This window comes from Chinchilla lanigera, unplaced genomic scaffold, assembly GCF_000276665.1.
Source record: "Chinchilla lanigera isolate Chin_1 unplaced genomic scaffold, ChiLan1.0 scaffold00063, whole genome shotgun sequence".
NCBI classification, from domain to species: Eukaryota; Metazoa; Chordata; class Mammalia; order Rodentia; family Chinchillidae; genus Chinchilla; species Chinchilla lanigera.
Window position 1 is genome coordinate 10,196,848 of NW_004955464.1, and position 11,185 is coordinate 10,208,032.

Sequence of the window (11,185 nt, forward strand, 5' to 3'; positions counted from 1 at the left end):
GATGGACTAGATGTTTGTATATCTTCCAAAACTGTGCTGGACAGGCTGGAGGCTGCCCAGCTTTTCTGTTGCTGAAGCCCACCACAGAAGAGATGGGTCACCTGGTTCTGATGACGCTATTTGTTTTGCAGGAGATTTTGCTGTCACTTTTGATTAGGGAGAGTGGGAGGGAACACAGGATAAACTTGCATTCCTTCACTGTAACTCAACTGCTATATTTCAGGCCTGCTTTAGGGAATCCTGATCTATTTTTCTAAGGAGAAAGATCAAAACCAGTCATGGACATGTGGGGTGAGTAAATTTTTTTAAGCATGAATTCATATACCCACCAAATATACATATCAAAAATGTACTGTATGCCAGGTATTATGCTAGATGCTTTGTATCCACTACCTAAGTTGGAATTTTCAACAGTCTCATAAGGTAAGTATCTCCCAGATGAGATGAAGGGTAAAATCCTTTTTTATATGGCTAGTAAGAACCTGGATTCAGACACACCGCTCCCTTGCCATTGCTCCACAACAGGCTTTCTTAGTTTATCTCCAGGTAAAATCAGGTCACAACAGAAATCAAGTTACAGCAAAATAACACGTAAGCAATGGCACCATTTAGAGGTAGTAGGGGGTGGAGAGAAGGGAAAGGAACATGTAAGCTTTCAGGCTCAAAAAATATGTTAAAGATTTCAGAATTCTTAGCAACTGCTGCTGGAGGCCCAGCTTCTTCTTCTGTCTCGGTACCCACAGCTGAGTTCCTTCTGGGTCCTCCAGAGTCCTTCAGAACATACTGTTTGGGCAAGAGGTGCATTTATCATATGCTGTGAAGAAGTTTCTAGATCTCCCAGAATCCCTAGAAGCTCAGAGAGGTCAGTGCAGGGCTCATCCTGGCACCTTCTTGGTTGGTATCTGCACGCAGATAATCTAGCTCAGGTTTCTTACCACTCCCTCCTTCTAGAGCACATGAACTGAGCCCACTGTGCCCTTCCACTGTTCAGAATTCTTCCTCTGAGTCCCTGTCTCCTCCACACTACAAGGGCTTCTCTTGCGGTGCAGCTCAGCCAGTGAGGCAGTAGGGTTGGAGAGAACAGGGGAGAGATTATAACATAATAGGAACAGCTCAAGTGTAGTCAGACCCACGTAAGTGTCGATCCCAGCTCTTCCATTCACTAGCTGCATGGCTTTCAGCAAATATAACCACTTTATGTTTTAGGACCCTTATTTTAAAAAGACAGGGTGATTAACATATCTATTTCCTACATTATGGTGTGATTAGATATAACATCTATAAAATACCTGGGGCAGAGTAGAACTCTTTCCACAAACCGCTTTTATCCCCACCCCACCACTCACCTGCTTACTAGGATTAGAAATCCTGTAGTGCATACAGAAGTACTAACACCTCCTGAGTACAGGACAGGAGTGAGAGAGGTGTCCATAAAAACACAGTTACACCGAAGGGTCATATCAGGCCAGAGACTCAGGCTCTATTCATCCTTGTGGCCTCAACCCTTAGCACAGGTCATGTAGCGCAGTCTGAGCTCACTGAGCACACAATGAATCAATGATGTGGGTGGAGGTCATCTGCAGGCCCTAAACTCCTGGTTGGGGGCATTGTAATTTAGAGTTCTTAGCAGATAGGAAGACAGTATTACACATAATGTTTAACTGGCCTGAAAGAAAGCAAAATTAACAAGAGTCACAGGAGATGGTGGAGGGGATAGATTCTAAATCTTACCATGCTCTAAGCCAGGCTCTTTCTATGTTATTTGGATTGACATGCAATACCTGACGGATGGTCTCTATGAACTAACTATACCAAATGCTCTGCCAGCTGAAACTCAGGACTTCTCTGAAATATTCACACAATTATTAGCAATTTATCCTCTTATCACATTCAGGGTTCAGTTGGTAAGGGCTTGATTTCCTTGCTCTGAAGATAAAGACACTCAGATTAGTGTGATGAAGATCCTGGCTTACGGCTCACAGCCGGGAGGTAAATAGGACAGGACCTGGGCACAAGTCTAACTCTATCACACCACAGTGCCTCCCAGGTAAAATTAAAGCCTCAGCACCAAGCCTGGCCAACTCGGAGAGTCATCCCTGTGACACCTTTAGATACTCAAATTTACTGGTCCTCCAAAGACCTGATATTTACTTTTGGCTGACCCTATGCAAATCTTAAATTCAAAACTGTTACTTTCCTTGGGATCACTTGTCTTGGTTAATGTCCTCTTCCCATCTAGTTGTCCAGGCTGCAAATCCTGCTACTGCCTTAACTCATTTCTCTTCCTCTTCCCAGAAGCAGGGAACCAAGGAAGCAGGGCAGTTAAATAGTATGTCTAATACTGTCGTTATATTTGTTTAGAACTCTAGATTACAATGCCCCCACCAAGGGCTTAGGGCTTGCAGATGACCTCCACTCACATCATTGCTTCTGTCTCTATGTCTGACTCCAAGCAGTATAACGGAGTAACTTTAGAATCAGACAGACCTGAGTCTTAGCCTCACCTCTTGCCAATTGTCTTGTGAATTATTTAAAGCAGCATTTACTTTTCCGGCCTCTGAAATAGGACAATAATACCTATAGCAGGTTTTAAATATTATTACTGTTTCCTTGCCTTCCTTTGACTACCCCACGCTCTCCCTCCTATCCTCTTCAACATTCATCTACATGGATTGCTGCGCTGGAGCCTGATTGGCCTCCCCACATTCACATGCTTTCCTGCTAACCCATCATCCTAACCCATCATCTCCCGGAAGCTTCCAGAATCTCCACCCATGACTGTGTGTTTATGGTACCTCTTTCAAAGCAATTGCTTGAGCCAGGGGCCTGGATGTCATCCACTGTTATGTCTTTCAGGCCCCACTTCTGTTTCATTTCCAAGTTTCACTTGGTTATACCTTAGTCTGTCTCATCTCCATCTGTCATCTCGACTCCTCTTAAATAAAGAAAATCCTTCTCATTGTTCAAGACTTAGCTCACACATCCCAACTGCATGATGGCGTCCTCAGTCTTAACAGTTGCTTCCTTTCTTTTGTATGCCCCAGAGTTTTGTTTAGCAATCTGTTTATTCATCATTTCGCTCAAATGATTGTCAATTCCCTCCACTATCATTTCATTTGAGAGCAGAGATTGAGCTTTATTCACCTCCATATCTCTCACAGTACTTAGCACAGTTCCAGACAGGGCAAAAGTACTCAATAAATGTAGCAGAATAGAAGAAAAAATAAATGAATCCCAAATCCAAAATTCCATCCCGATCTCACTTTGCTACCTGAATGCTAATTACAGATTTATCTCCTTAAAGCACTGGACTCTCTGACCTATTCCACTGCTAAGTCTTCTTCCCTGGCTCCCTTACCTAGAGGATTAAGTTCCAGCACAGTGTGAAAGACAGCATGGCATGGGAGTGTGCTTGAGTCAGAAGTTCCGGTTGGCCTCCAGGGCTGCAGTCTCCACGGAGAGATGGAGTAGGTGTTTTACTTAATCTTCCAAAGACCAATCTCTTTTTCAGGGCCCAAGGCAATTTGACTATTTTTCTTATAACAACAGCAACAACTACCATTGCTGAGGTGGCTATTATTTTTACTGCTGCTGCTGCTGCTGCTGCTGCTACTACTACTACTACTACTACCACTACTAATTCTGCTGCTACACTGCTGCAGATACTATTGCTACTGCTAACGCCCCCATTCCTTCTCTTCCTGCTTCTGTGGCTGCTACCACTCCTAGGAGTATTAATACTGCTGTTACCGCTATTGCTACTACTTCTACTGCTTCTGCTACTACTGCTAATATTAATACCATAGCTACTGTCATTACTACTGCTGATCTACCACTACTAATGATGCTGATCTACTACAACTGCTGCTGTTCCTACTATTACAGGCAGCTAGGTTAGATAAAAATGAACAGAAAGTCAGACAGGGACAGGCCCTGAAGAGAGTCAGTGCAAAAGATGGGAGCACACCAAAACTGTGGCTGCAGGCACATCTGTTGAAGATGCAATGACCGTGCCTCCCTGAGGGATACAAAATAACTCGAGATTGTACTATGATTGGTATCATCTGGTCCAGTAAATTCCAGATAGGCATCACTCATCCAGGTGGGTGACCAAAGCATCTGGACCCATCCCTTCCCAAAAATGTCTTTGTTCTTTCCATGTACCCCTGCTATGTGACTCACTTCCCTGGATCAATATTAGCTAAGTGACTATCCTTAGCGATCCTATAGGCTGGCTGTAGTTTGACGCACGTTGCACCCACACTGTGACTTTGCTGTATAAATTCCCCCTGAAAAAGGGCATCGGTGGCAACACACTTTCAGGACTCCTCCTGTCTTTCAGGAGCTATCTTTCCTACTCTTAAACTCCATTATCTCTTGTAATTCATTCTTCGATTTCAGGGGACACAAATTTGGCCCACCTGACATCTAGCAGGTTGAGAGTTATGTTTCTCCTAAGTCAGTGTAAGAATGCTAATCTAACGCCCCCTCCCTGAGGCTGCGGATCTGCTGCTGCTCTTGCTGCTACTGCTTCTCTGCTCTAATTCCTCACCTACTTGCAGGGTTGCTTTGTCTTATATGATCTCCTATAATCCTCACAACGATCTATGAAATACAGACATTATTCTCTCCATTTCCTTGATAAGGAAACAGCAGTGCCAAGGGGCTAAATAATCCATCCAAAGTCACACAGCCGGTACGCAGAGGAGTCTGGATGTCATCAGACTCCCATGCACGCATTCTTTCCATTTTCTCCTCCACCTTTTTGTGTACAGTCCCAAGACTGACAGTACAATAAATATTTAATGCCGGTTATAAAAAGCCTCTGCCTCAGGGAGCTCACTGGTTCATTTTTGTTCCCATATATGACCTCATTTTGCCTTATTCCCCTGAGCCTGGCTTTAGGCATTCTCCTTTGCAGCTGGATGTGCCCGCACGTCCTCCATGTCTGAGTCTCTTCCTTTGAAGCAAGAGCTGCGAAAGAACTGTCATAACAGGCAGAGTTGGTGCTGCTACAGTAGTGGCAACTAGAGAGATGCTGAGATGGGATAATGGAGGAGGTCCAGCCCCTCCCTCATAGCAATCTGCCTTCCCCCTACTCCTGACTTATAAAACAGACTAGCTACTATCCCAAACACTTCTTTTTCTCTACTCCAAGCCACTCTACCTCTAACACTCAAGGTTCAATTTGTAAGCTCAAACAGATATAATGATGTAGACATTAGGAAACTGGGTTCTCTTCCCAGCCCTGACACTGCCTGGCTATGTGACTTTAAATAAACCTCTTAACCCCTATAGGATATAATCTTCAACCAAGAATATTGCACAGATCAAATGAGAGCATGAATGAGAAGTTAGAGTATGTGGAAAAAATATTTTCTCTGTTTCTTCCAAGACCACACAGAGGTCCCTGCTTTGTCTGTGCTTTGCTTTTAACCTGGAGTGTTTTGTTCTTAATTAGAGCAATAAAATTTGCTAAATATTTGTATTTGCCACATTCTCTGCACTGCCGATCCTTCAAGATCCCTCCACCAGGCAGTCTTTCCTGATGCTCAGGTCCTCATAGTTAACTCTTCCTCTGGGCTTCTAAAGATTTCATTTGGCACTAAGCAGTGGCTGTATTATTTCACTTTTCTTGTGTATCACCTCGGTCTTCCTAACCCAGCTTTGTATTGTTCTGGGGTTGAGATGATCGGAGAAGGCAAAAACAAACATACAAGCAAACAAAACAACCAAAAGAACAGTCTTACTTATTTCTGGGGACCCAGGGCCCACCAAAGAGCAAAAAGAGAGTAGTCATTTACTGAGTTTGCAGCTATTGTGGCTGTTGATAGTGGTAGATATGAGGACAAGATTCCTGAACAGAGCATTTCTGTGGCATTTTCTTTCCCTCCAGAAATCCACAAATGAAACTAACCCTTCAAATATCTAGGAAAAGTGAGTAAATAGCTTACCAGCTCATATAGAAAACTCAAATTTTAAAGCTAAGGGCATGCATGAGAAAAGAAAAGAAAAGAAAGAAAAGAAAAGAAAAGAAAGAAAAGAAAAGAAAAGAAAAGAAAAGAAAAGAAAAGAAAAGAAAAGAGAAAGAAAAGAAAAGAGGGGAGAGACTCCAGGAAAGGTAAATGAGATAAACTAGGCTACGGTGGATTTGGGCATGTGAATGTATGAATACTAGTCTATTTGAATTATATATGCATCTTTTATCAGTAACTTCTTTAAATTTGTGTGTGAAAGTGCATGAGTTTGCACAGTTGTGATGTTTGTGTATGTGCATTACTGAGTATTAGATGACAGATCATTATTGATTCTCAGCACATTCTTACATCAACTCATAGCCAGAGGTCCTGGGTTAAGTTTCCATTTGAAATTCTGTCTACTTTCTTGACATATCATCCATATTAATGGATCACCCCCTCTGCCCCAGCCTCCCTGGGACTGTGCCCAGCAGGATGTCAGAACCATCTCTTCTCTTTTCTCCTCCTTGGAGATATTACTGAAAGCTGATCCTGGCTGGGCCTGGCAGCCTGGGGTGGGGAGCTCACCAATGGTCTCTTTTTCTGCTTGTATCTCTGGATGATCTCATGTTCAGGTTTCTCTTTTGTCTTTCCACCTTGTGTTCCTGTCTGTGTTTCTCCCTCTTCCCTTCCTCAGTCCAGCCTTGGCCTAAGGTTGGAAAACAACTGCTGGTATGGGTGGTGTTAGAAGAACGGGGCTGCTGCTCTTCCTAATCCTCCGAATCCCTCCTGCAAATGCTCCCTGAGAACTGAAATTCAATGGTTCCAAATGTTGGTTTCTGCTCAATTTCAGAAGCACTCACTGAGGGTCTGAACTAAACTAGGCAAAGGGCTACCTGGTGGTCAGAACTGGAGCATGGGGGCTGGGGATTTAGCTCAGCAGCACAGCATCTGCCTGGCAAGTGCAAGGTCATGAGTTCAAATCCCGGTACCGGAAACAAACCAAAAAAACAAAAAAAAAAATAACTGGAGCATGCATGATAGTGAATGAAATGCTTCATTGCTCTGCCCCATAGAGCAGCACCTTAAAACTTCTGACTTATTTGCAAAGCAAACACACAGGATAAGGAGTCAAACACTAAGCCTTGTTCATCATGTATGCCTTAATCTTTAGTAAGCTTAATATTCATTCATTTTTATCTTTTATTCATCTATCCATGTATCCTTAGGAGGTCATGTGGTTTGTTGTATGCCTTAATCTTTAGTAAGCTTAGTATTCATTCATTTTTTTTCTTTTATTCATCTATTCATGTATCCTTAGGAGGTCATGTGGTTTGTTCTAGGGTCCTAACCTAGAAGGGTGCTTGTAAGCCTGATTCAGCTGCTGTCATTTTCCCTCTTTGAACCTCAATTTCCTCACATGTACAAGGGAATCGAGGATGATTCCTATATCATAGGATTACTTTATAGAAATTCAGAGAAATGGATGTGTAGGAAAAGGACAAACGTTCCCTGACTTCCTCCTGGAGGCAGGCATTCTGCATGTATCCACTCCACAGTCATACAGCAGGAGTCGGGATGGGAGAAGTGAAGACATCAGAAGTCTAGAAATAATCTATCCGAAGGGGCTGGACTAAGGACCAAGATTGTAACTAAATAGTGAGGGTGTGAGAGGCCCCAAGTTCTATCTTCAGGATTGCAAAATAAATAAATAAGAAAAAATCTAGCCTAAACTAGAAAGAAAAAAGTTTGGAATCAAATTCTGGTCAGTTCCTAGCATTTATATAATTTTTTTAAAAAAATCCTCTAAGTTTCAGTTTTCCTAGAATTTCATCCTCAGCTCAGCAGTTGCAGGGATAATTCTTGCTTCCCAAAGATTTTTCTCTGTCCTCGGACCTGATGCTGAAGCAGAGACCTCAAGAGAGATGAGACCAGAAGATGACTTGGTAACCCCTGCATGCAAGAGGTGCAGTGCAGTGGACCTAATTAACATCACCATGTAACAGGACTGCACAGGAGCTTCTAGCCAGAATAAATAAAGCAATGCTTTACCTTCAGTGTTAGATACTAGTGAGTAAAAGACTGGTGCATTATTTACTATTCCTTCACTACACAGACCAACTAGGGCTACCCTAGGCCTCCTATGATGAGGCACACCCTGATTTCAAGGATAATTCAGCTGGAGAACTGAGCCCTAAGCAGGTGTCATAATAGACTCACCTATAGATGTGAGCACAAGCACGTGGATTCTGGTGTCTGACAGATGCAGCTGAGAGTGCTGCTCTGGCACCATATGACTTTGAGACATCTCTATGGACTACCATTTCCTCACTTATAAAATGCACTTAATTAATGCCCAGGTAATAGGAGGGTTGTGAAGAGTAAATGAGATGATATGAATGAAGTCTCTAGCAAATGAGATGTCTCATGGAAAGTAGCTATTGTTCCTAATCACGTCCATATTACTTAGTATTTCTGTGGTAGTCAGTCAAACCAACACTCTGGCACATACTTAAAAGCTATGGTTCCTCATTACAAAGAGATAATGAGGTAACAGGGTCTTTCTTCATCAATAGCAAATGGTCATTTGTCTACCCACAACAATGCCCTCTCCCTTCTCATTATTATATCATCAATGGTATTGATATAATCATTACTAGTAAGGCTTCCCATGGTATCTTATTTTTTTTTTCCAAAAGCAAAGACAATGACAAGGAACTGAGGGCAAGGAGTTTATTTGCCAGGTGACAACAGGAAGCAGAAGTAAGAGAGAGGCAGACAATGAAAACAGGCAGAAAAATGGAGAAATTGTGTGTGTTAACGTGCTAACTGCAATAGGGTACAAGGGGCTCTATCTATCTAACGTCTTTCCCAGTGGTGTAACTCTTCAGAGACAAGGGTTGCCTCCTTGGGCATACATTCTCCTTTATTTCCCTGTTCTTCTGCAAGAGTGAACACTGAGAGAGTCAAGATTCTCTTGACAAGAAATCCTGGCCAGGTGCATGGAACTGTCTACACACTGCACTAAAATCAGGTAGGTTGAGGAAATTGGGGCAGGTAGCACAAATTTCTGCTACACATGGGTACAGGTTGATGATCATGAATGCCTTGTCTTTCTTTTCCCATGGCTGTGAAGTTTGGTGAGGGCAGTGTTTGAGCCAACTTGGAACCCAGGAGTCTAGCATAAGGCCTGCAAAGTTAAGCATCTTGTGACTATTTGCTGAATAAAAGGATGGATGGATGGATGGATGGATGGATGGATGGATGGATGGATGGTTGGGCAGGGTGGCTGGGTGGCTGGATGAATGGATATATGGCCCCAGTGGCATTCAAGCCTGGAATCAACAGCATAAACAGAACCCAGAAGAGAAGTTGAACCTAAATTGTTAAGGAAAATAGTCTCAGAGTGAGATCTAAAAGGGGAGAGGCCAGCAGGACAAGGTCACAGAAGCTGGGACTCAAAGGACCTCAGGTTTAGACAGTCCTTAGCCTTTGCACAACCTTGCTCTCCTCACTGTTGGCTCTGATACTGCATGAAAGGTGGCTTTTATTAACTGGTGCATTTGAGCAGGATAAAAGAAAATAAAAGCAAAGCGTTTGAGATTTTGTATGTATTTTGTAGTTAGACATTTCTACTTTTTATTGTAGTTCAAATCTTGAATTAAGATTTTTTTTTGCTTAATCCTTCAGAGGAACTCTGGGAACAAATTTAGAATTCACATCTCAGAATTAACTCACAAGATACTTGGGATAAGAAGGATGAAGGACCTGGTTATTTTTGAGCCAACTCGGTCAGTTTTGGTTGAGGTTGCTCTCCAGGGGTGTTAACTTCCTGTCACTTCTGACTGCTCCAGGTAGGGGACAGGAGGAGGGTGAGAAGGCAAAGCAGGCTCTGGTGGCCACGTAAATGCAGGTGCTATAGTCAGAAGTTGGACAGAATTCTTTGTGGTGGTGAGAGCAAAGTGCGTGCCAGCGGGGCCACAGCAACCACACAGCGATTCACCATCAGAGCTGAGATCTGAACACAGATGAGCCTAACTCCAGAGCCCATCCCCTTAGTGACCTGCCTCTGTAGCGAAAGGAAACCTTCCTGCAGACTTGGGTGAGCCGCCTCACGTATCAGAGCTCCAGGGCCTGATGGGGGTAACGCTATCTGCCATGTCTGACTCAAAGCCCTGTCAGGAAGTGAGAGAATGGAAGTACCAGCCCTTCTGCTTATCAGCAAGGCTATCATCTACTCAGAATTACTGACTGTTCCCATCATATGGGTAGGAATCACATCATGTAGACATTCAATTCTTCCCAGGTAATAGCTAATTGAAAAAAATGAATAGAAGATGGCCCAGTTTTCTAAGTTTACGAGATGAGTAGTTTTCTAGATTAATTACATAATAGGCAATATACACATGGCTCATTGAAATACAGTCTAAGTCCCCAGCGGACTTTGGAGCACTTCATTTTTCTGGCAAGAGAGAGAGAAATCACACAAATGCTCATCTCTATGCGCTGACAGTCTCTGGGTCTGGATTCCCCAAGGAATGGGGCTTAATTGCTCCATAAGTTTCAAATTCAAGGGCTCCTCAATGCTAAGCTCCTGACGAACTGTGTTAAAGTAAAAGTGACAAAGATACCAATTGACATATTTATTAAAAATGCAGATCATAACAGAGTCAGTGTGGGTGGCTCCTGGAAATGAGATTTCAGTGGGAAGTCAACATTGCCCCAGGTCTCCCACCCAACTTAAATTTACACAAAAGGGTAGAATGGAGACAGACTGGAGCTTTGAATCCTGATCTGGCTGCCTGCAAACATCCACGTTTATTGTCTAAAAGCACTCCTGTGTTCTCTCAGACAGAAAATGTTGTTAAAGTTTTACCAATCACTGGCAAACAAATGTGAAGTGGTTATACAGAACCATTTCTATGGGGTCACTACTTAAAGCAAGATTTCTACATCCTGCCCCATGCTAGGCCATGACTGTATAAAGCATTTATCCAGGTTTTTTTTTTTTGATAGTGAGAAATATATTGCAAAGATTTGCGCTTATAAAATTAGCATGCTTTTTCCTAGGTACTGCAGCTACAATTCAAATAGCCTTAAGTGGGTGAACGATAATGCCAGCATCTCCAACTTCTACTGCCACTCATACTGAGAATTTACAGATGTTGTTTGTTTGTTTGTTTGAGTACTGGGGATTGAAACCAGGGCCTTCACCCTGACCTACATTT